Source organism: Thunnus albacares, chromosome 3, assembly GCF_914725855.1.
Source record: "Thunnus albacares chromosome 3, fThuAlb1.1, whole genome shotgun sequence".
In the NCBI taxonomy this organism is placed as follows: Eukaryota; Metazoa; Chordata; class Actinopteri; order Scombriformes; family Scombridae; genus Thunnus; species Thunnus albacares.
The window spans coordinates 5,602,421-5,628,715 of record NC_058108.1 but is presented as its reverse complement, the minus strand read 5'-3'; positions in this window follow the sequence as shown (position 1 = coordinate 5,628,715).

Sequence of the window (26,295 nt, the reverse complement as noted above, 5' to 3'; positions counted from 1 at the left end):
ATTAATCCCCCCCTAATTTGGAGTTTAATGGTATTCACTTGTATTTTTGACAAAAATTATTAATCAAATTTACCCCCTCAAGAGGTAAAATCAAATATACATATTGTTTATGATGTTATCAAGTAAACATTCCCTTCTTTGGAACTGACTAACATTATGGCAGGAAAAAATAAGACATTTTAAAGTGGAAGTGCACTCCGATTTATTAAATGGTCAAGCAGATCAGGGGATTAAAGTCCCCCTACAGAAAACCAGTGTGAGCAAAAAGACTAAACACAAGTGAATAAGCATTTCTCAAACATCACAAGTCCATGACTGATATGTTGATTGGATGAGTGAGAGTAATGTGCACCTTCCTCTCAGCATATATATACCAACACTGATTCAATTACATATTGAAAGTGGAGAAAGTAGGCTTGATGACATAATAACAATAATAATAATAATACATTTTATTTATAGAGTGTATGTCAAAGTGAGCGGGTTTGTTGACCTTTCCATCCCGACTTGCTCCCTATGAGACTTTGCTGTGCTGATAATGTCTGACAAATGCATCATGTCAGGTTAACTTTTTTAAACACAGGTTAATTGAACAAATGACAAGTGTTGTCATTTTTCTTGTGGGGGCAGTGTTGAGTTCTGATATTAGATTAGTTTGTTACTTTTCCATAAAACCCTGAACTGAGCAGAGACTTGTAGTGGCACAGGAATCTCTTAACCTTTTATTTTCGATGACTGCCATCCGCACAAACTCAGACGCTTGGAGAACATTTTGATTGAAGAAAGACTGTAGCAATTTTCACTGTCTGTATGAGGGTCAACATTTCTCTTCTCTCCTGCATCACAGGTTACTTTGTGTTTCCTGGTGATACAATATATTCCTCCCTATCTATGTAAACAATATTTAAAAGTCTGTTTCCTCGCATGCTATATCCCTTCCATGACTACTTCACCATCACAGCACCATGAGCTTGACTCTGTGAGTATATTGGTTGGTTGTAATAAAAATCTAATCTCCGCCGGGCTATTTTGTCGCAGTAACACGGTCAATATGAAGTATGGAGAAAGGTCTGAAAAAGAGTAATGAGTAGCTGCACGTCAGTGTGACCTGACACAGAAAAACAGACACAGTTCAGAAAGTCAGGAAAATACACTGGGAATACATGATGGAGAGAATGAGACTTAACAAAAAGAGAGAGGCCTGACGCAGAGACTCATTGAATGCTATTAAAAGTTTAGAGAGGCAGACAGAATGAAACACTCCAGAAATGAGAATTTAATGAAGACATTTGGCGCTTGTCATTTTTATCCTTCCGCATCTCACTCTCCAATTTCTATTTATCTCTGTGTCCCTTTTACTCTCCTTACACATAAACAGCATGAAAGCACGCATTCACTAAAAATACACACTTTAATTATTCACTTAAAACACACAGTGGACTCAAAATGGAAACATTTTAGCACAGCATTCACTGACAGTCAGACACTGAGCAAACCCTTGTAACCCAGTTTTTGCTTTTATCCTGTTTAAACACATACAGTGCACATGCACACAAACACACACAGACATTTGTATTACCAATTCAAATGCATTAATTTACGCACACAACCACAAGCTCAATAATATATACTCACCATACACATGCAAACAAATCCATGAGAGGAGTTCTCAGAGAGGGCAGGGGGTGGTTTTCAGTTTAATAACCATCACGCTAATTTAGCTCAAAGATTTTAAAATCATTCTGAAAAGTGAGATAATGAGCCTACATCACACCCACCCACATACACACAGGAACATACACTAACACAATTTTATTCATTTCATCAGCCTTTGTGTTTAGTGAGGTAAAAAAAAGAGCCAGTTCATATCAAAAACACCCCACAGAGAAGCAGTAAATGAACAATATTTCACACGTTGAAAGGTGCGTATAAACATGCGCGTACTGTACATGAATATTGTTAACAGACACACACACACATCATACAACACATGCTCGGCAGTGAAAATGATCAAAAAGGTGTTCCGCTCCTGCTGGGATTTGTAACGAAGGGAACCTGAATGTGAACATACCGTCCCTGAGAGAGAGAGAGAGAGAGAGAGAGAGAGAGAGAGATGCGAAGAAAAAAAAAATCTTAGTTGGTGAAAATTAATTTCAAACCAGAAACACCAAACATGGTGTCTTTCTTTCTCTTTTACATTTTTTTTTTTCCTGGTGTCACATTTTGCAGCCTTTCATGAAACATTGGGGTTCTGTAATTAATATCCACATGCAGGTCAAAGACAGGCACTGTTATCATAATCTAATAATAAATGAGAAAAGGTAAGATTTAATAAATGTGTATTCATTTCCTATGACATTACAAGACTGTTTATGAATCTTTAGAGGAGGCTCACCTTGCTTGTAGGTAAACAATGGCCAGATAAGCATTGGTGAAAGTAATATCTGACTTGTGAATTCTGACCCTTTATAGTCACAACTGCTTTGCACTGCTTCTCTTTGCTCAAAATGATTGATTAAAAACAACTATAGAAGCAACGTGTGATCATTAGAGCAGAGTGTATCAGCCATATTATTGACAGTGTTTAAAACTACAGCATTATCGATGGCTCTACACAGCACAAGGCTCATTATTTGCCCTTCAACACACTTGTAATGTTAAATTAATGAACCAGTGTGCTTCGCTAGAGGCCACACTGCCAAAGTTTGGAATATTATAATTGTCCGGTATGCCAATTGCACTGATACATGTACTTGATAATATTCATAGGTGCTTAAATGGCTGTCACAAAATGTGCAATTATTCCGCTCTTTCGGCTTTTACAAGCCTGAAGGTAATAGACAAAGACCTATAGTCGCTAACAAGATCTGTGCACGTGCGCTGCCTTTTCTGCTGCCCGTGAGCATCGAGAGGTGTCACACTTGCATTTACAGTATGTTTCATGACCATGTTGTCATAATGCAAAAGGTAGTTATATATTGCAGCGGTAAGGAATTATTTTGTAAGCAGACTGGATGTTTTTCAGGGAGAACCACACATTGAACAAAAGCCATTGACATATTTAAATCAATCCCCACAGTGACACAACATTAGCGTAACTGGTACTATGGATTATGAAATGGAAAAAATAATTTTGCTCTATTAGACTGCTGAACTTCAATATGCCACATTTACATACCAGCAGTAAAAACTGGGAGAGCAAGAACCACCTAAACAAGGTTTGATATATCAGTATTTAGAAGCACCTACAAAGTCATCACACACAGGTGTTTTTACTTCGTTTGCCTAATTAGGTGTCCTCTCAGGAAGGTGTGTACATGCTGTGATTGACATTTTATCCTCATGTTAGTTTTGTCACACCTGTTAGAGCAGAAAAAAAACTCCACTTTTATTGGTCTTTTTTTAGCAGGAACACCACAGGTTAATAATGTCTATCTAGGTGTTCCAGTTACAGATATTGTGCACTCAGGCTCTATCGTATGGTTCATTGTCACACCATGAATGAACAGATGAATCATTAATGTTGTTAATTACTGTACAGCTCTGCTTTTACTACTATGACAAGTCAAAATGTCTATTTGTCCGAGTTCTTTGCTCTGCATGTTATTCACGCTGAGAAAAAAATGCCGACTTCATCTACAGGAGTGTTTCAAGGGGTCAATGGGTGGAATTGAAAGTCGACACATTTTATCAGTGCATGTAATTTGGTGATTTCATGTATTTCCCGACATAACTCGACCCAACTTCAACAGGAGTAGAGGTCTAATCAGCCAGAGTAACTGAAAACACTATGCAGGTCCTTAAACTGTTAATGCATGTGACTGAATTAAATAAAAAACTAGAATTATGAATGTAAACAAAAAATCAAATAATGATAGTGTAAATTAACGTACATTTATTAGTTTATGCAAACATTATTTTGTTGTGTGTGTATGTGGGATCTATTTATAGTTCATTCATTGCTTAAACAACTTCTTTCACAGCAGAGATGTTGACATGTCATAGCTGTAAAAGCACATGTGATGACATAGTTATAAACATACAATGAAATGTGTTGGTGAACATTCCTGTGGAAGCCCAGTATTCATGTTAAATGGTGTTTTGGCTTATCATTATACCCTGCAGAGGGTATCAGGCTGTGCCATCATAAATCTACTGAGCCCTCTTACAGGCATCACCCTTATTTTTACACTGATTTAACATACCTTTAGGCTGCCTTTGAATCCTACTTTTACCCAAGCAAAGAGCAGACCCTAGCCATATATCTGCACTATATCTCCTTACATTGGCTGATCCCACTGGCTTGATAGGCAGCTTCATCTGAATGCCGTGGCCCGCTCAGTGGTCTGGCCAACATCCCTGCTTATCTAGCTCCACTATTACAAAAAGTTACTAGTTATCTCAGAGGATTTTTACACACCATCCTCTGACCTAATGCACCTTTAAAGCACCCTTGAATCCCATCCTCGCCCAAGCAAAGAGCAGATATTGGGTGGCTTGGCTCGTTACCAATAGCCCTTAGTTGGCAAGCACTCTGATATGAGAAACTTTTTTATGAATCATGTCTTTAACTTTAATGAATGTTGGCTCCAGTCTCTTTAGGTGTTCCAGTTCCAGGGTCCTTGTCTTTGGCAGTCTGACTCATTGGTATGGATTACTGAGACATCATTAATGTTATAATATACACCTGTACTTTTTCTGCAATGTCTGATGTAAAAAAGGTCTACTGCACTGTATTGCTGTTGTTGGTATTTGCAAGGGTAGACATGTCTGTAATAGTAAAGTCAGTGATTTTACAGCCCTGCAAACCCACACTGGTGTTTTCAGATATTCAGATGAGATCTTTGCTCATATTAAAACTGGGCTGACCTGTGCCGGAGAATTATGTGATGTCGTTTATCCCGCCTTAACGGCTGCAAAGGGAGGCTGGGGGGGAGATGTAAATCAAGCACAATCTGTACACGTCCATACAGTCCCGAGAAGAAGTATAATCGTGAAAAATAACTGAAAACACCTGTAGGTTAGGGTGCATTGTAATTATGCCAACAGAGGCTGACCAGAGAGTACAGGTTATATGCCACACCAGCCATGTAATCTCATTCACTCCCCTGGTGGGAGTGGTATTTATAATTTGAGTATTCTGGTGGGATCGGAGAGCAGTGGGTCTTCCTGTAAGATTTCTGATATATTTTGCTTCCTTTATGCACCTATCTGTTAAGGATGACACACACACTGTCACTTTTCAGCTCTGATCCAGATTTATTCTGGTAACTAACACAGTGGCACTGGCTCTCCACAGCCAACTCTCACAGCAGCAGTTGCAGAAAATATACTGAAACAAAAAAAAATGAATTACTCGCTGCCGATATCCAGCTGCATCACGAGCGTTAGCCACAAGCTAATATTGAGCTAGCAAGATCACCAATAACAGGCTCAATAAATTGCTACATGTTAATTACACCCACCCAACATTACCAACACTTGTGGTTACTGGGAGCTTATCTCAACATATAGGGCGAATAAGATATACTTTTACCCTTAAAATGAAGTTAAAGAAGATATTACGGAGCTTAATACAATTCAATCCACCACAGGGACTGGGCACAGCAGACTGGTGCCTGAACGCGAGGCGCGCCCGCCAAGTCTGCAAGGACCCAATCAAGGGGCGTTCAAGTTCACACAAAAACATAGGACTCTGTAGTAGCTTACACATTCTAATAAGAAAAACAAAACAGTAAATAGTGTAATATTAAAAGAGGCAGGTGACTAATAATAATTTAGATTCAGTGCATATTCAATAATAAAAAAAACTGCAAGATGATTAGTAATGGCAAGTGGAATCACTGACCCTGTTACACCACCAGCACTTGCAAATGTTTTCATAGCCTTTCTCTCGTGGCCAACTATATAGAAGTAACCCTATTATTTTATATATTTTATAAAATAATAAGTAGTACTGATTTACAGGTTTTCCTTACTACTTTTTCCATATTGGCTGTTGAGTAACAGGCTGCAGTTCTTGAATAAGCAGTCGGCAAAAATTCCATCTGTAAGAAGTGAAGTAAGTATGAATGTCTTCATATGACAGTATCGAGACCATCCAGCATAAATAAAGCAAGCAGTACCCAGTTTGACCAGGATTTTATTTTAAATTCTTTCCTGTTAAAATATCTCATAAAGTCAATTGACACTAAATACAGCAACTCTTAGAGTCTAATGGATAGTGAGAATGTAAAAAATGTCTTGTCTGGTAAAGCAGATATCTGTGTTGTGTCCAAGTTAGTTTACCATCATACAAGACAGTAATCCTGCCTAATGGTTAAACATCTGCCAAAAAAAGCTATTTATTCAGTCTGTATTTGACTCTGAATTATGCATATTTGACTTGACAGGTATGGTTGTTTGCAAAACACATGTGGGACTGCGCAGGCGTAATTTACTAAATAATTGCCAATCAACGTATTCCTCAGATTTACATGCTGTAATCACTACTGCAGACAGTGAAATACAAGCACATAAAATACTATTCTTATGAAACAAACAATGTCAGGCAGTTTGATCGAATTATATATCTTCACCATAGATTTGATAGATTGTGCACTAGTTGTCAGTGGTGTTCGACAGATGCCTAATTGACCAAGTGGGTAGCTGACACTGCAGCTCACAGAAAGTTTCAGTGCCATTACCCCCCCTGCTGCTAAACTGAGCTGGCAAAATACCTAAGCAACTGGCTCCAACGACAGGAGGGCAAATTTGAAGTCAGTGGTCACATTAAACTGAATACGTCTGCCATGTCATCAGCAAAACCCAAAGGCAGAATTTCATTTTCTGTAATCTGAATCTCTATACATTTATATAGAGGGTATTTTGGCGTGTGTGTGTGATGCAATAAAAGTCAACTACATGTTTTGTCTCATCATATAAGATGTTGTGTATAGTATGGATTAAACACATTTATATATTTATAAATGTCAACAATATGTGACTGTTAATTTCATTTCTTTATATCAGATTAATTCATGTGTTCACTGGAGTGTTTTATCTCTTTTGCTAAATTTGGAATCAATTTCTATGTGATTTCAATAGTGTTGTGATGTTCTGAAGTGAAATGATAATACTGTTATTCCATACATGCCAATTCTGCTGATTGGATTTTGCTAAAATAAGAATTAATTGGAATATAGTCACGGAGGTACAGAGGAGGGGGGAGGGGGAGACTCGACGGAGCAGCCCTGATAAGATGGTGAAGCTTGATATCTAGGTTTGTGTTGCCACCTCATGGCCATCAGTGGTAAAACAACATCATCAGGCAAATGCGTCACTGGCATTTGGACTATTTGTGACTGGAAATGAGGGCATAAAATAATGGGCCCAGAACACACAGTACCAAACATGCTCACCACCCAAATCACTTTAGGAGACAGTTGAGAGAAGCACAGCTGTTGTTATAGTTGAACAAAAGTGAACTGACCTTACTTTATACACAGGAATTTTGTTTAAAATCACGGATTTATGTTAAAACAAGCACCTCTGAAAAACAAATTAATTTTTGTGAAACTTCCAGTTGAACAAATGTGACTGTTTGCAAGTTATTATCTTTAACATAAGCAGCATGAAGCAGGGCCAACTCCATGTTTGCAGTAGCAATAAAACATGAAATGATCTGTGTGATTCATCTCTAAAAAAAAAACATTTCCAAAAATTACAGATCCCAGGCAGCATGACTTGGATCAATGCAGCCACTGCAGACTGTTTTCTTGGATTCCATTTGTCAAAGGCCTTGTAGAGCTGAAGACAAAGCTTTAGCAAAGCTTTGCTGTCTGCTGTCGTGATCTTCTCAAGTGCAAGGGAGTAAAAACATTTGGATAATGGATTTTAAAAATGAGCAATAAAATGAGTTTAACTGAAGCCTTTACCTGGTTCAATTTCTTAAAGATGCCAAATAATTTGTGTCTGATATGATTGGCCACAAAAAAGTTTTAAAAAATACAGAATATATGAATATACAAACATTTCAGAAGTTTAACTGCTGGATGCAAGATGTCTCATATTTCACTAAAAAGTCCATTCTCAGTGTGTGTGCATTGTAGCAATTGGCTTCCAAATCCGATGTCACAAAGTCATGCTCATACATCTACATGAATTTAGATTTTAAATGAGTACAGAAAAACTTTCTCCCTTCAACAGATGAATGCTCATGCACTAATGTATGCTTTCTCTTGCTTTCCTTCACTTTATGCTTCCACAGTTTCTGCTGCATGTTTTAGATTTCCTCTGTGCTAAAAAGAGATCCATCAGAGATAATGACAAACCTAGAGAGGATCGGTTTCCCTGCCATTATGTTTTCTTCAGATGAAACAGATGAAAGTTGGACGGGGACGCTTTTACGAGGGGACGTCAATCAAATAGACAGTCTTTTTGTGAACATTTAATCCAGATGCCTGAAATTTGCATAATGTTAACTGAGGCACCACTTTTGACATCTCACTCCCACTTCTACACTTGCAAATTTTCAACACTTGCGTTCTCTAAATCCTGTGGAAAATTTGTAGAAATAAGTCTGCCTTATTAATACTTACAGTGAGGAAGTGGCTTCATATGCCACACATCAAAAGACACAGATCCACTGATGCTTCCTATCTCCCCAAAGCTTTATGTTACTTAGCCAGCAAATTTCCCATCGAGGTTTAACTCCAGTTCTGCATCTGCAACAGCTCTTCCTCCTACAAAATATTCATTGAACTAAAACTCCACCATGCTTTTTCAGAGATTAGGCTAACACACACACACACACACACATAACAAAAGGGCAGACAGACATATAGTTCAGTGGTGAGACAGCAAGTGCACCTGCAGCTCAGTTGGTAAAATCACACACACACACACACACACACTCACACACACACACACATATACACCAAGCAAATTAGATGGATAGACCATGAAAGTGGGGTTTGACTCTCAAGTGCTCCATGTCCTTTGAGTCCTTAATTATTGCATAAACTTGCGATTTGTTACCCTGAAGGAGCACTGAGCTCACCAAGTCATTGACCTTGCATGCAATGAACTTCACTGTTAATACTGATGCATTTATCCTTCTGTCTCCTGCTGATTCAATTTCTGCTGTGACAGTCTGGTCGGCAAAGTGTTTACAAAGAGATAATAAAATCTTAAAGGAACCCTTTTGATGATTTGCTCTTATCTGTAGTGTTGTGGCAATTTACTTGTTGCACTTGACTTCAAGGAAAGAGACAACTCTCGATATAGTACTGTCACACTTTCTTTAATGCTCAGAGCATGGCACACTCACACTTGATGAGCTGCTGTAGAGGAGTGAGCCCCTAACGGTGGGGCGAATACTTCTAATCTTCTTCACACCAACCTGTAGGAGTTGCTGTGACTACTCTATGTATGATTACATCCAGACATAGCATTTGAATTTGATTTGAACATTCTCATCATAGTAGCAGTGGCAGTTCTTGCAGTGCTGTGTGTTTAATGGAGATTTGTGCATATTGAGAAATCATTCCAGTGAGCATGGATCTGAAAATAGGCACTATACAGGTGGCCCAGCAACAGAGAATAAGGAATACAGTCATTATAATTAGAACAATCTTCATGAGAGTGAATTTCCAGGTAGTCAACCATGTCAGCCAGTCCTGTTTGTCTGTGATCTTGTCTGCCTGCATAGTCCTAGCCAGAGCTGTCATGTCGGGAATACCTGATTGAATAGCCTGCCCATCGTCATCATTAGCTGGGATAAAGGTACAGCATGATGTCTCAATAATAGCACATACGCCTCCCTGCGCAGCAGTAGTTTGGTCTAGAGCCATGCAATTTTGCATTGCTGTCAGTCTAAGGGCTCCCAGTTCATTACTAATTGCAGCATTTGTGGCTATAGTGACGTTGACAAAGGACATGAACCTGTCGTTGATAGTCTCCAGTCATAATATATTCTTTGCCACTCCTGCCCAGGGGTATAATCTTAAAGCTACTTTATTGCCTTCAGACCATAATTTGTAGTCTTCAGGAAAATCAGAACCCCATATTGAATTGTGTGGCAAGAGTTCAATGGACCTCTTCTTTCACTGATATATGTAGAATCTGCTAAGGTTACCAAAGTGCACAACCCACCCCAGTTACTTGGGAGAGCTGTGTAAATGTCATGTTCACGCAACCAGTATGTGTCTGCCAATACTCTAGAGCCTTTACTCACCTTTGAGGTGATGCCTGAACAATTTGCAGTGGAATGTTTACCTGTGGACAGTGAGTTTGGATATGGAATATGCCATGTTGCATTCTTTGCACATGCATTCAGGTGTCTGTTGTGCTTGGGTCTACATGAGCTACTCTGTAAACAAATCTGTCCTGTAGGGGCAGTGACCATAGATTGTTTTGGCACTGTACTAAACAGAAACACCTGCTGAGAACTGTTACCTAGGAAACAGATTGGGAAAATCAATGACTCAAGTACTAACGTTGGGAATTTCATGAACACTTGTGGCCAGGCTAACTATTCCTTGACCGTTTGAGTTGACTATGGGTGAACAGTAATCTGACAGTAACTGCAATAGCCTGTCATGCCTAAAAATGACATCAACTGACATTTGGTTTTGGTTTTGTTTAGTTTTTTTTAAGGATAGCCTCCACTCCTTTAGGGCTCAGGGCCCTTTTCTGTGATCTCATGCCCAAGGAATGTCACTGTGGGTGATACAAACTGCAATTTGGCTAGGCTCCCCTTGTGATCTTGTTCTGCTAAATATTTCAGCAGTGGCACTGTGTCAGTTTTGGATGCTTCCTCGGTAGGTGAACAGTTCATTAGGTTGTCTACATAATGTATCAAAACACTACCTATGGGTAAACTCAAATCCTCTAAGTTGTGATGTAACACTTGTGAGTATACAGTTGGCGAGTCGACAAAACCATGAGGAATGTGAGACCATGTATAGGTTTTACCTTGCCATGTGACTGCAAACCATCACTGTGAGTCTGGATGCACTGGAACACTGAAAATGTATTAGACAGATCTTCTACTGAAAACCACTTGCTATCAACAGGAACCTGTGGCAGTATGGTGTGAGGATTAGGAATAATGGAGGCATGCACATAAACTGCTGTGTTCATGGCTTGTAAATCTTGCACAAACCACCATTTGGTAGGCTGATCCTCTGGTCATATCTTTTTTGACCAGAAAAACATGTGTTCTGACAGGTGAGCAATGTAGGTCAGCTGGTTTCATAAACATGTGGGAGTCAGACATCAGTGTGTGTGCTGTTGATAATAGTTCTGAGGCAATTGACCGCGGATCAGTACATATCAGGTCCCATTGGTAGATGTATATGGGCTGGCTTTGTCCCATTTGCACAAATTGGCCCATGTTTGGTTGTTGCCTGGTTACCTTTATGTTCTCTTCAGTGCAATACAGAATTAACCCTAGAGCACACATTAAATCTGTTGCCAGCAAATTTACCAGGCAGCATTTGGAGAACAGAAAAGTGGGTTTGAGTATGTGTCTGTCACTTGTGGTGACTCTTAAAGAGGTAGTACATCTCTCTTTCACTGCAGTGCCTGCTGCTCCTACAGTATAAATATATCTACTGCTCAACTTTGCTGATTATTGTTGCCCCAGAATGTACCAGAAACGTGATATTTCTGTCCCGTATTACCAAAGTTATTTGTGGCATTACCTCAGAACTAGGCAATTTTGAAATGTTTGTCATTTGAATGTGTTTGTATATGTCCTGAGTGTGTGTGTGTGTGTGTGTGTGTGGTGTCGGGGGTGCGTTCAATAGAAATGTTGGCCTACTCTGCCTCATCATCATAGTACAGTTTCCCTTGTGGCTGGGTCACCGTCACCTGTCTGGGAAGTTGTCCATCTCTGCTTCTCTGTCGATTTTCTTGTGAACAGTCTCTGACCCAATGATCTAGTCTTCCACAATTCCAACAAGCCTCTTTGTTTCTGCCATGAGGTCCTCTGGAGGGTGTGTGGCCCCTGGAAGATCTGCCTCGTCCTCAACCTCTGCCCTATCCCCGCTGTGTTGGGTGGATGGCCTCTAACTGGGCCATTTGGAGTCTCTCAGTTAATCTTTCTTTGCTCTCTTGCTGCTGCTGATGTCTGGATGTTTTCAGCATGGATAGCATGGTCTTGTTCTGTGTTTAAGCAACGTTTCTCCAACCCAATGCAGTGTTTCTGTACTTGATGGATGATATCTGCATTCATGCCATCTAGGAAACAAGTAATGTACACAACTATAATATGAGACATGCCAAATGGTTATGTGGACCAAAAAGAGGTTTGTTGTGACAACATCACCTAGGAGAGAGCCTAGGACTTGTGCATGTTTGTCTTAACAGGGGTGAGAAGTAGAAATTACCCAAAGGAGACAGACTCAAGTTGAATCATTTATTCACAAATTATCCAATAAATATTACGATGCACCATGCAAGGTGACTAAAACTAGCAATATAAAACCAAGGCATTGTGTAAAATGATTTAAAAAAAATGTAAAAAGATAAAAGTCCAATAAATATGAGATAAAGGAATGAAGACTTTTTTTAACAGCACAGAGTCCCTTGCCAGTTCATTGCTGCATCCTCTTGTCTGGCCACTCTGCTGACCACTCTGCTGATGAGCCGTCCCCTCTAGTCCGATTCCATCTACGTAGCTGCCAAATCCCCTCTGCTGCTGTTCTGCACCCTCACACCACTGTCTTCGCTTGAAAAGGAGAGAGAACAAGCCACCAGTGGGGAACCAATGCTAGCCCTTACTCCAGGCCTTACCCACTCTTTACTTCACTGTACTTACACTTTGTCTGGACAGTCTTTCTATAAGCCTATAGGGGTTTTCTAAATCTCACCTGTACAATTTGCTTCCTCTCTTTCGTTATGTTTTTGCTGCTTTGTATTACCGTGCTAAAAAAAAGAAAAAGTCTTCTTTTTTTTCTTTTCTGCATGCCACTGTTCACTGTGAAAACCTTAGTCGGTCTTACTAGGTAATCAGTCACAGACCATGCTCAATCCATCAACAACTGTTCTGTATTAGGCACCAACCCTCACGTCATAACGATGATCTTCATCAGTGTTTGGAGGGAGGGTTGTAGATTGTGATTGTGCCCACTTTCACTTGTTCTGACAGAGTTCCTTGGGCTGAGTCTGTAGAATATGAAGCAGGTGGTGATGAAGGTGAGCTGGCTGAAGATTCTCCCATTGCTATCTGGTTCAGCTTATCTCGATCCCCATCATATGGGCCCAGACGTCTGTCTGGTTGGCTTGCCTCTGCTTTTGGTGGTGACCAGTCTAGAAGCAGACCTGGATTTTGGTGTTGATGGATGGCTGGCATTGAGAGGAGGTCTAAGTCTTTCTTGAAAGAGAACTGGATACTTTTAATTCGTGTTTTAGTCTTTCTTGTTTTCCTTGTCTGTCTCTATATTCTGCCACATTTTTCCCACAGCAAAAATGCTTTCCAATCCACCCTTGCTTTTTTACCCCCTTTTTTAATTTCTCAATTTGACTCAAACTGAAACTGCCATTTTTAGGGAAACCACAATGTTTAATCCACAACTGTAACTGCCTACAAGTCTCTGGTCCATGTTTATCACTGATTATTTTTGCACATCCTGAGAACTTCTCTGGGAACTTCTCTAAGGAACATCTTTACTTTGACCTTTACCCATTTCATCATGCACTACACAAGCAATCTCACTCTTGGATTTCAGTTTGGGTTCTTAATCACTCAGTCAGACACTCAATTGACATTATTCATTCATTCCTTTGTCAACAGGTCGTCACCCTGATGGAATGTCTTTCAGATATCTTTTGTGGTCTCCAATACTGTATCCGCATTTAATTTCAGATGCTGTGTCATTCAAACCATTTTCTATAACCTTCACAGGCGGTCTCTCATCCTAGAGGTCCTGTTCACACAGGAACATACTTTTCAGACACATGATTTCTATGACTATCACTAAGCATTTTTCACAAGTTCACACAAGCATTTATACATATTCGTACAATAATTTCCCTCACAGTAAACAGACAGCTATTGAGCTATTGCAGGGCACACAATAATGAGAGGAAAACATCCCGCATGAGTGTTCTGGCAAAATTAAAATTCAAAATTTATATCATTCAGACTGTCTGTGAGTTTGGCCAAGTTGTCAACACCAAGAAGAAGAGACTGAGTGATTTGAAGCCCTGGACAAAAGAACAACAGCCCGACTGTAAACCGGGGTGTGATGGACAGAATTCATAAAAGACGAGATCAAGGCGAAAACCTGCTTTTTGTATTGCAAATCGAAATAAAGGTTAAACTCTTTGCTTTTTTACCAGGGGAAGTAGAGTTAATGTATTCAGTCTGCTGACTGATGTTCAGAAATAATCAAAGAGCCTGTCTGAAATGATTGACAGGCTAGCTTCTGCCCCCACATACACAGGTTGACAATTGACAAAGTCTTTATGTGCTCGAGTGCGATCAATGTTAGCTGTGTGTGATGAATATTTGCTGAGCCCCTCGAATACCCTGCCTGTCTGATCTTAAAACGATTTTGTGGTTGCAGTGTTTGAAACTGAAATGTTGAATGCAAAGTATCCTCAATTTAAACTCTTTTTCACTTAATATGTTCCCCTTTCACTCCCCATGCCCGTCAACCCCTCCACACTCACACTTTCCTCTCTTTTCTATCTACTCAGAATTAAAGACAATTGTGCCCCTCTATGGTGTGGGTGCACACCAGCGTTTTAGCACACAGTGACGTCCCTCTATTTGTGTTTGTGTGTGTGTGTGTGTGTTCTCAATGTGAATCTCTTTCCCGCCTGCTATGAATAATTAGTTTTGCCTTCACACTGTGTTTGTCACACTGTGTTTGTGTGCGCCTCTGTTTGCATGGAAGTGTTGGCGGAAAAGTTCATTTTCATTTCTTTATATAGAAACACATCAAGCAGACAGTTGGATATTTTGGAAAAAGGCTCTGATGTTCTGATTCAGCGCAAAGTACTGATATAGATATGAATGAATGTGTGTGTGTGTGTGTGTGTGTGTGTGTGTGTGTGTGTGTGTGTGTGTGTGTATGAATGGTTGAATGTAGGACAGTAACATTTGTTCTGGTTTCCCTGTGGATAACATGGTATTTCAAACGCACAGATACACAGGTTCACACACACACACACACACACACACACACACACACACACACAAATACAGTTATCAAACTCCCCTTTCCCCAGTCTGAAACAGTGTCAAACCACTCCCCTCCAAGCTCCACTTAACCACTTTTTGTGTCTCACTGGCAATTTAAAAAGCTAATTACTAACCTAATCAATTATTGATTGTCATTTCACTCCACAAAGAATATGCCAGAAATAATCCGCCCCTGCTCTACTGTCTCACGGCGAGAACGTGTCTTTGGAGGAGTGTCTTTATTGAGATAAATGGTCCCGCACCAACTATTTAGACACATTATCAAATCCAGGACATGGGACCAATTCTAAAATTGGCCCTGGGCCACATTCAACTCAACTTTGCAAATGTCACCTTGATGAAGCCATCTTGAGAACTATGGTTTTTAACATAGTAGAGGCTTTTGGGGGCAATAGAGATTGACACTAATGTCTTTAGCACAGATAGTGACTCGTGAATGAAAATAAGAGCTTTCAAGAGACACAACTGTGGACAACAAAGATTTAATCTGATTTTGTTGTTGTTGTTGTTGTTTGTTTTCTTTTGTTTTCTTTTTGGCAACATGAGGGCAGGACGCCAAGCTGAGGATCACATACTGACATATTAAGTTGATATCATTTAGTTGTTAGCAAATGACTGTCTATTTTACACATCAAGCAACATTAGCATTCATTTAGAATTGTGTTTCAACTGACCAATATTCCTTCTCCTTTTTAGCTCTATTTAACTCTTGAAGAATCTAACTGGGTTTTTAGCTGCTAAATTCTCTACTATGTTCACCAGATAGTTGCTAAACTTTGTCTGTCTGCTATTTGGTACTGAGTGGGTAGCATACAGTGGGTTTATAAGAACATTTTGTCTGAAAAAAGCTCCCTGCGGTGACAGAAAACAGGATTGATGATAGCGGTGAGAGTGAAAACAGTTACAAAAATGTTATGACCATAATTAGTAGAAACCAACCCATCCAGTGATCATAGGGGGTAAAATAGTAAAAGTGGATTGATGGAAGGCTCATTTAGCTAAGTGAAGGTATATCAGTAAATGGATGGATGGATTGGATAAATTGGATGAGCCATATTTGTAAGATGTGATGCTGATTGTAGATGTGGAGGAAAGAAAGAAAGAAAGACAGAAAGAAAGAAACAAAGAAAGAAAGAGAGAAGATAGCCCACCCCTAAGTGTGTGGGATTGGCTGGGGAGTAAACTCCATAAATTGTTGATTCTTTCTAAATTGCTGGATTGCCAAAATCAGACATAGACACAGAAAGACTGAGTGTTATGTAGAAGATAGTGTTGACCGATCAGTGTAATCAGAGACTATTAGCCCTGTGAGCTAGCTCAATAATGGCCTTAAAGATGCTGGATACAGGGAACAGGGAACAGCGTAGAACTGAGACGAAGCAAAGAAAAGAAGGAGGAAAGGATGAAGGAGGGGAGGAAAGATGAGAAAAGTAGCTGATAACATAGAGAAAGAGCAGGTATGAGGAGAACATAGATTAAAAGGATAAGGGAGGAAGACAAATGGGCAGCTTAAGGACACGGGAGATGAGGAAGAGGGGAGGAAAAAAGGCAAGAATAAGACAATGTTAAAGAAAGAGGGCGAAGAGACAGATGAGAGATGGAAGAGAGAGGGTAAAAAGGAAAAGATGGATGAGGGGGAGGAGGTGGGGAAGAGGGAAAGGTGTGGGGGCGTTGGGAGTTCATTACAGATGATGGTAGATGGCTGCACTCTGTGGCAATTATCTAGATATAGTGTAAGGAAAGGGTGAGGTGGAGTTTACTGTGCCTTTTGGGGGGTTGGCAGATAGCTGATGCTGTTGTCCTCTCCACTGCATCCCACCAACACGTCCAATGCACATGCATATGTGTGTGTGTGTGTGTGTGTATGTGTGCATGCCTCCTGCTTCTGTGTGTGTGCATGCTAACAGAGTTTTACTGGATCACTCTTCACAGCGCTGCAGTCAGTACTAATTGTCTAAAGTAGATGTAGTGTTGGAGAGCGTGAGAGAGGGATTGGAAGAAGAGAGATTGCAGGGGGGAGGAAAAAACAATTAAGAGACTGAGATAGATAAAGTGCAAGTATGTGTGTGTGTGTGTGTGTGTGTGTGTGTGTGTGTGTGTGTGTGTGTGTGTGTGTGTGTGTGTGTGTGTGTGTTCTCCACTGGTATCTTTATAAGCCTCAAATGGCCTCACAAGGTTTGAGGAAATCCCTTAGTATCAAATTCTTCAAGATGCTTGTTAGTGTCAGGGTTCTGAAAAAGTGTTAAGGAAAGATGTTTCAGGTTTCACACATGATCTGTAAAAACTGGAATTCTGTAATTCAGTTTTCTAGTCTTGTAAGAGTCCTGGAAAATGACATGTCAACCAAAGTATTTGTCCTGAAAAAGTTATAAATGTGCAACAAAATTACAGTTGGGTTATTATAATATGTAGTCATAACAACTGGTCCTCTTGTTCTTTCTCATCGCTCATAGCATAGAAAAGACTCAACATATTGGAGACTGTATGAACTTTGAAATAAACTGTTCTCAAGTCTAGAATTCCTGATTTGCCACATCTTACAGACTGTTTAAATTGAGTAAATTTTAGCCACTTTTGTTAACATAGACTGTTACTCTTTTAATTGAGATTTAAGGTTTATATTTGAGATAATAAAAAGGCTATAATCAATATTTTTTATAATAACAATGTAAGAAATGACAGTGTGTATTGTCAGAGGTATCACTTGTAGTGATGAACTTATATAGAATTATCACCCAACCCAGCAGCTCCCCACAGCTTCACGGAGCTTTATAACAAGTTTCAGCTCATGTTTTAGTTGTCCAGCTGCAACTTTACTGTTTTGGTTCACTCTCACTGCTCTCATAGTGTCGACCACAGTAGACAGATGTTTTCGGAGAAAAAGCTCTAAAACCCTACTGTACACTACCTGCTCATCACCAAATGGCAAATATTAGTGACTAGCCGTGAACATAGTGGAGCATTTAGCAGCTGAAGAGTCAGATATTTCTCTCAGGAGTTGATAAACCAAAACAGATCTAAAAGAGAGTGAATATTGGACTTAAATTCATCAGGTGGACAGAGAGACGACTCTAAATGAATGATAATGTTGCTCTGTTGCAACTGTTGCCAAGAATTTCAACATATAAACTAATAAAGGTGATGATATGTCAAAGTTGTGTTCACGACTTGTTTGCGCTGCCCCCAAGTGGCCAAAAAATATATGCTAATGTAAACAAAAAGTAACATATTGGCCTCTCGACTGTTTAAAATGTCAAATTTATAAAGTAATGTTAACCCTGGGTTAGAACAGGGAGAAATAAGAGTGTAGGGCCATTGCCTAAGAAAATACATGTTTCTGTAGTCAGTAAAACCTTATATCAGGACTTCTGAGACATATTTATGAGCAACAGATGAATCACTGTTAAACTGATACTGTAGCTGACTGAAAATAACCATGGCAACAATATTTATATTTATGCTTTATGTTACAGTAACAGTTAAACTAGCTGAAGGTTGTGTCAGAGATCATTAGAAGCTCAGTAAAGAAGTTCAGCAAATTGTGCTGCATTATGTGATGAGATGAAATATCCATTATCAGGATATCTCATCCTTCATTATCACATATATATTAGAGACAGATTTGCAGTGTTTTGTATTTATTTTCTCAAAATAAAACTATAGTCAATATTGCACTTTTGCAGATGTTGTGTCCAGTATGAGATTATAGCATCCTTTCATTCTGGTGGCATAAGTTTATGTTGTATTATAAGGCAGCTGTATGCAGGAAGGCACTTTGTTTAGTTGTATGTTTGCCCTCCTCCACCCTCCATTCTTCATTTGAGACATTCCCCTCTGGCAGGCATTTTAAAATGCCGCTGGCAAATAAAAATCTCCAAAGTCCCTTTGTTCCTCACATCATCCCCTTTACCAGCAAAGCTAAATGAACTGACGTTGACCTCTGCGCTGTTTACATCTCGTCTAGGTGTCTGTCTCTGCCAGGGATATGAGGGGCAGTGGCCAAATTCAAAAGGGTGATATTTTCAAATAAGTAACAAAATAAGTGCACACACAAAATTACCATTGGATTAATGATATGTGCGCACTGGTGCATTCTAAATTGACAGGAGCTTGCCCGCTATTGGTAATTAACATACTATTTCTCTATGTAAGAAAAGCTCTGTTGGAGCGGTGCAGCAGTGGAGAGAGCTATCACTCATTGCAAAGAGGGCTGTGATGGTAAAAATGTAGAAAAACTTTATTGCTAGTGAAATACAAACATAGTTTCAGAAGTAGAAGCCAGAAAAGGCAGATTTGGCTGGTAAACATGTCATTGACACCACCGTTTGAAGCCCTGTTATGAATCCTATATACAGCCCGCAGACCTGTTGCACCACTACTACGCAGTACACCTGTTACAAAATAAAAAGTTGATAAATGTGTCAATCTGTGGAACTGATCTAAATAAACTTCTAATGCTGTGCCAGCTGCACATTGTGTTTTGTCTCTGTCCACTACAGTGGACAGTGGCAGTGATGTAGAGGAAGCAGAGCGCCCCTCCCTGTGCCACTACTGAACTGTCAGGCTGTGAGGAACACTGAACAGGCTGCTGGTAAACCAGCAAATCTGATGGGAAATGAATCGCTGTCACATTCAAATATATAAGTTATTGTCATCTTAAAGTTGATGCAGGATAATTTTAATGTTTGAATAATTTCATCACATTTATAATGATGATTTATGGATTACAACGTCTTAGCTATTAATTTTATAATTAGTAAATAATTGTGTATTATTAGCAATTTCACACTTGTACAAATTTTGTACATTGCCCAATCATTTTTTAAATAATTGTCGTTCTGTTTACACTGAATAAATATTGACTATATGATTTTTTAAGATGGTAGGATGTTTATGATTTGTGTGTACACATGGTCTAAGACTGTTCTAAATTTGTTCACAGAGTGAGAACAAATTCAGGTAAGAACATATCAATGAATCCCGGATTTGTGCTTAAAACATTCATACGCACAGTTTAAGCATAGATTTGTGTGTACACACTGTTTATGAATGAAGCCCAGGGACTTTACTTATTCAATGTGAGGTCTATTTTCTTTTAAATTTACAGCTGTAATTATGAAATATCTTTTTAACTTTATTCTCATAAAAACTGCTTTTTGTAACACTAATACCCCATACTCCATACACACTATACACCATCCTAATAAAATTCTATTCTATTCTGTCTTACTCTTGACCAAGAGATCAGAGTTAATAAAAGCAACAAAGGAGTGTGTGCAGGAAGCAAGAGAAAAGGCTGTTAAATAAAGTTTATGGAGAATGTGTTGAATATACTGCACAGAAAAGGGGAATGTGACAACAAAACTTTACAGAGGGGGATAACAATGTGAAGATGGAATAGAAATAAAGTCCTAATGATAGTGATGCTGTTTTCCCCTTGTCTTTTATTTATGCTACTCTATATGCCACCCACTCAAGTATTCTTGAACCATATGGAACTATGCATATTAAAGAAGGAATATTCTCAGGGTGTGAATATGAATATGATGATGCTAAATTTAGTGTTGTTTATCTGCATTAAGTTTCCCTGCACTGCGACCAGTAATCCCTGTGCATTGTGAGCTGCATTCTTAAGTGTGATAAAGTAACTATCTTAGCCAGTCATGGATGGTAAATCAGGGTACCTACATTTTAATGAACAGGCACTTGCTGGCCACATGCAAAATCACAGTACAGTACACAGTACAGTAGTAGCAAAACAGAAAATTTAACAGAAAAGTTAATTGAGTTTAGCTTCTGTCGGAGTATTTTTTTTCCCTTATAATGACTCCCAACTGCGTATTCACCCAGATTTGAATTCCCATTACACTTCTGCCTCTGACAAATGTGTGGGAAATGAAAATTATTTTTCCCAAAACAACTGCACAAGGGGAGTGAGAGTGCAACAGAAACAAGAGTGATTTAAATTTTGGCTTGGTCGGAAGTGTAAAGCCCTCCGGTGAGAGTACAGCTTTCAGTTTTTAGAGTTAACAGTGTTATGTCATTTATTATGATTATAAATCTTTACCCCAGTAACACTAGGGAAAAGTTATCAAAACATGGCAGAAAGCCTTTGTATCTCAGGTCCCCTCCCTGCTGAAATCTAGATGAAACTGAATCGTGTTAGCATTTTCTGTGTTTGAATGGAAGACGACACTGCGATATGTGATTTATAGCTGTTGAAAATATGCAGGATGCTGTGTTTCCTGCAGACAGCTGAGTGAAGCAAATTGTGTTGGAAATGTCTATACTATATACAGTCCAGTATTAGAGGGCTGGTTATTGTTTAAAGGTTTTTCATACTGGTGCCAATATGGCACCAATATCAAAATGTTGATATTAAACTGTTTTTTTAACTTTTATTTTTCATTTAACAAAATATGCCAAGCTTTCCATTGCATCAGTATTTAACACCACTAGCCACACAAGAGCTATGGCTCTGAGTCTAAAATTATGGTTTAGATTTGGTTTAGTTTGGCTTGGCTTATTGAAAACATTTACAGATTTACAGATCTGACCAAGCAGTTGAGGCCATCCTTTAATACTTGATAGTTTTTCATATATTACTAAGGTTTGAAACCCAGTCCTACTGGTCTCACAGAATCAAAACCAGCTTCTGTCTGTGTTGTAATCACTCTAATGTATTATTTTGCAGGCTGAATCGCTGCTAGAAGAACACTAGAAAGCTGTTGATTACCAGGTAGCTAGCTACTGACTACTACATGCACATGTACCTTTGATGTACTTGCATGTAAGCATGTTTTTTTTTGTTTGCTCCACCACTGTCTCACTATTCATCCACTAGTTTGTAAAATATTGCATTGAGAATGCAGGATAGATGCTGGGTGGATGAGCCCTGCATATTTCTATAGGAGAAGAGAGGAGAGAAGACAGGAGTGGAGCGATAAGGTGAGGCAAATATTTAAAACCTTTCTCTCTAAAGGTCCCTTTGACAGCTCAACCCAGAGGCAACCTCTCTCTCCCTCTCTTTCTGTATCTCTCTCTCCCCTTCTCATAATCGACTTCATATCCAGGTCCTATACAGTGACTGAGGTTACATTTCTCTGCAGCAGCTTCAGGATATCTCCAGACAATCTGAATGTCAGCCAGCCGGACCAATAACACAACGGAGCCATCTGAATTACCAAGACATGCCTTTTTATTCTTGATAAGTGGACATATAATGTATATACTGTCTCTATACCCAGACACTGACACACACACACTCAGGGCATCAGTGACCTTTGGCTTTTGCCTGTTTAGAAGGTCAGTCATGCACATACATACAGTTCACACACTGCTGGTTTATCTTCCCGCAACAAGAAAATAGAAGCAAACATAAAGACACACAAACCCGAGGAAATGCACATTAACACACATACATGAGACCAAACACATTTCCTTCTCCTCTGTAGGTCAATACAGCCGTAGAAACAGACGCGCACATAAAACCCATAGAGTGAAAAGGACTCTTTGAAGGAAAAGAGAAAGCAGAGATATAAAATGAACAAAATAGGGGACAAAGATAAATGAGGGAAGACAGATAGACAGAGAGGAATAAGTGAAGAGTAAGAGGAGGGATAGAGAGGGAAAAGTAACTCCCAACAGAGTTCGGCAATTAAGAGCACCTCGTTAAGGGAGCTCTCAGTGACTAATGGGTGAGACACACAGGCGTACACACACACCGCAGGGGATGAGTGATGGGCAGATGCAGACATTTAACAGCTTCTGGAGTGAGATCTTTGCCTCCTTCCTTTCCTTCATTTCCCTCCCCCTCTCTTCTCCTCAGCCTCCTTATAATAACATTTGAAAAACATTACTTCCCCATATATAGTACATGTGATTCCTTCAGTTACTGGTCAGTACTTATAACTGTCTACTGCATCTGCCTGTCTGGCCTACAGTCTTCCCTTGATATTATTAAAGGTTATCAATGTCAAGAAATCCTGAGAAAAGATGTCAGCACATCAAGTGTCTTCTTCTCAATGTGCTGCAGATGATACTGCAGCTTTGCTGCAGCTCACCACTTTTTTGAGTGCAAAGAAAATTCTCGGTTAATGATCATGCTCAATATCAGAATTTCATTTGGGTAAATAGGTTGACTCTGCAGTGTATCAATTAGTGAGAAGCTTTATTTCTGTGTGCAGCCCCACTTTGTGATATATGCTGATTAGATAACTGTATTTTTACATAACAATCTTGCTCAGTGCAAGTTCAGCATCACTGCAATGGTTGCTCACTGAATCTCTATCCCTGCTCTGTAGTGTCTGTTTAGCAATACTGAACTGAACTGAATGCAACACAATGTCTGTGTCTTGGCTGGATTCCTCAAACCAGTGATTCCCTGTATACTCCAAATCAAATCAAAGTAAGGTTCAAGAAATGTTTGCTGCATGCTGCTGTCCAGCTCTATCTGCTTTACCTTCTGAGCACTGATTCCACCAGGAGCTGTCTCATGTTGTTACAATCAATTCACTTGCACACACCATACCATGGCTTGTAGTATCTATATTTATCTACGAGTCCTGTGGCTCGCAGTGAGCTCCTGGCTGAGTTGTTTGTAGTCTGGAGATTGGAAAAGCTGGCTAGTGATTGGAAGGTCACAAGTTCGAATCACAATGCGAGCTGTGGAGATGTTGATGTGGAAGTTAAAGGTGCTATCAGTAAATGTATGGCTCTTTAGTATCATCTAGTGGTAGCTAGGTGCACAACAGTATTGGCAAATACATCCCCCACAACCCTACTGATATTCTACTTATTAGTTAAAGTAGCTTTAATCAATATTTTTACATTAACAATGGATCACGTGACTACTTGTATGTGAAACGAGTCGCTTTTAGTGACAAACCCACAGAGAATTATGGTCTGACTCTGCAGTTTCCCTCAGCGCTACAGAACATTTCCACGTCTTTAAGTTGTTAAGTTTGAGCTGTCATAGTTTGGTTTCCCAGCCTTTAGAGTTTAGTTTTTTTTCTCAGTGATCTAATCAGCGTGACCTTCGGCTGCAGAAGGCAGCTTTTATCAGCAGAAAAAGCTTTAAAAAAACACTCCCTGCACAGCACCAAACGGCTGACAGACAGACAAGGTTAGCGAGTAGCTTGTGAGCATAGTGAAACATTTAGCAGGTAAAGATCCGCATATATTGAGCTGGTAGAGACCAGTCCAGAGCTAATAGGAAAATGATTAATGGACTAATATTTGTCAGGGGTTCCTGATTAAAACAAAATGTTGGATGTGTGAACTGACTGTTTGCTAGCAACTTTGTCATATCAATTTAGAAGGTGATTATATGTCAATGTTGTGTTTACATCTTACACCACTACCCACTAGTTACCCACTCAGTTGAATTTAGCACACCTCACAATCAGAGTTCCATCAGTGTACTTTATCCCACTATAAAGTGACAAACAGTTGGCAACAATTGTGACAGTGCAAGGTGGTGAGCTGACAATGTTGCATCAACAAAGACTTTAGGTAGCTAGCTCATTTGGCTAATGCTAACTAACATAATAGGTACCCCCAGTTTATGCATCTCATGTATTATCATTGTGTTCAAGTCACAGAGCTAAGCATCTGTTTTTCTGAAAGATAAATCTCTGGCCTTCTTTTCAAAACCAAAAAGTCGTCTAGCAACACTCCTCAAAGATTTTTCTGCCCATCTTGAAGAAAAAAATAATCAGACAACTGTGTGATAATTAATATTTTCCCAAGTTGAGACTCTATTTCTTTATAGACATGTCGCAGTAGATAAAGCGCAGGTGTAAATAATACAATTAATGATGAGTGAATGCAATTTAGTTGCTAGTTTCAGGATCTTGGTATTGTGCTTGCTGGCTCATTGTCACCACTGTCATGATTTACTGGAACACTTCAAGAGAACTGAGCCAAAAACTGTGCTTCTCTACCATGACGAGCTGTGTCCCAAATCCATACTACATCCTGAATCTATGCAGGTTTTGAGTTTGTGTTAAAACTGGAAAATTGACAAAATAAAGTATACTCAAAACAGTCAGTATGCATATCAAGTAATGCTTTATTTTTGAGTGTGCTTAAAAATGACCAACAGTCAGAAAGTGGTGAAACAGCTTCAAGAACAAGTCAGAAACAAAAAAAACCCCAAAATATGTTTCTATACTATTGTGCTGTACAATTAAGAGCAGCGATGCTCTGGTTCTCAGACCTTTCAGAATTTCCCTGGGTAATAACTAAACAGAAAACAGCACAAAATAAGAAAGGATACTCAAAACCCCTTTGTAATGTCCCCTTTTTCTCCAATCTGGGGAAATACCTACTTTAAACCTGACTCTCATGATTATGGTTTCAAAAAATGGGCTGAAAGTGGAGTTTCTAAGATAATGGATCTATACAATAATGAAGATATTTACTTTTACTCTCCGCATGGACTGTTTACCTTCATGCAACAAAAGCTTTCTACAAATGGAAAGTAAGTATGCAGATCTCTTGCATACTTCTTGAAAAAAACAGTACGCTATAAAGATGAGCACATAAAATAATCCCCATGATTAGTATGGATTTGGGACACAGCAAAAAATGTCTGCTGTGAAAAACTCTTCTCCAAAAAGAGACGGTAGCTGGAAGTGACATGTCTCATTGCTTGTTTTGTGTGACACAAGTAAAATATAAACTTGTTATTATAAATTAATGTACAGATTGATGACCTAACTGCTAATAAAATATTTAACATTTGGTTCATGTACTAACCGAAGTATTTTCAGCAAACATAGAGCTGAGCAGCTTCTTCTTCTTCTTTAGAGGAGGAGTGACTGGCATTGATCAGCAACTCCTACAAGCCCTCACTGATAAGTCACCGTGTGCAACAGGAATATTATAGATTGCACCTTCAGTTTCTGCCTGAGCAAACTTCTGTGGTGTTGATTGTACTGAGCTGCCACCAATAGTGACTGCAGTTCCCATGTGTGAACGTACTCAAACCGAGCGAGTTCTGTAACTTTTAACAAGCTCAAGAAAACAACCGTGAGCTGGGCTCTACAAACCCTCTTTTGCAAAGGTATCTTTCTTTCTGCTCAGCCACCTCATAC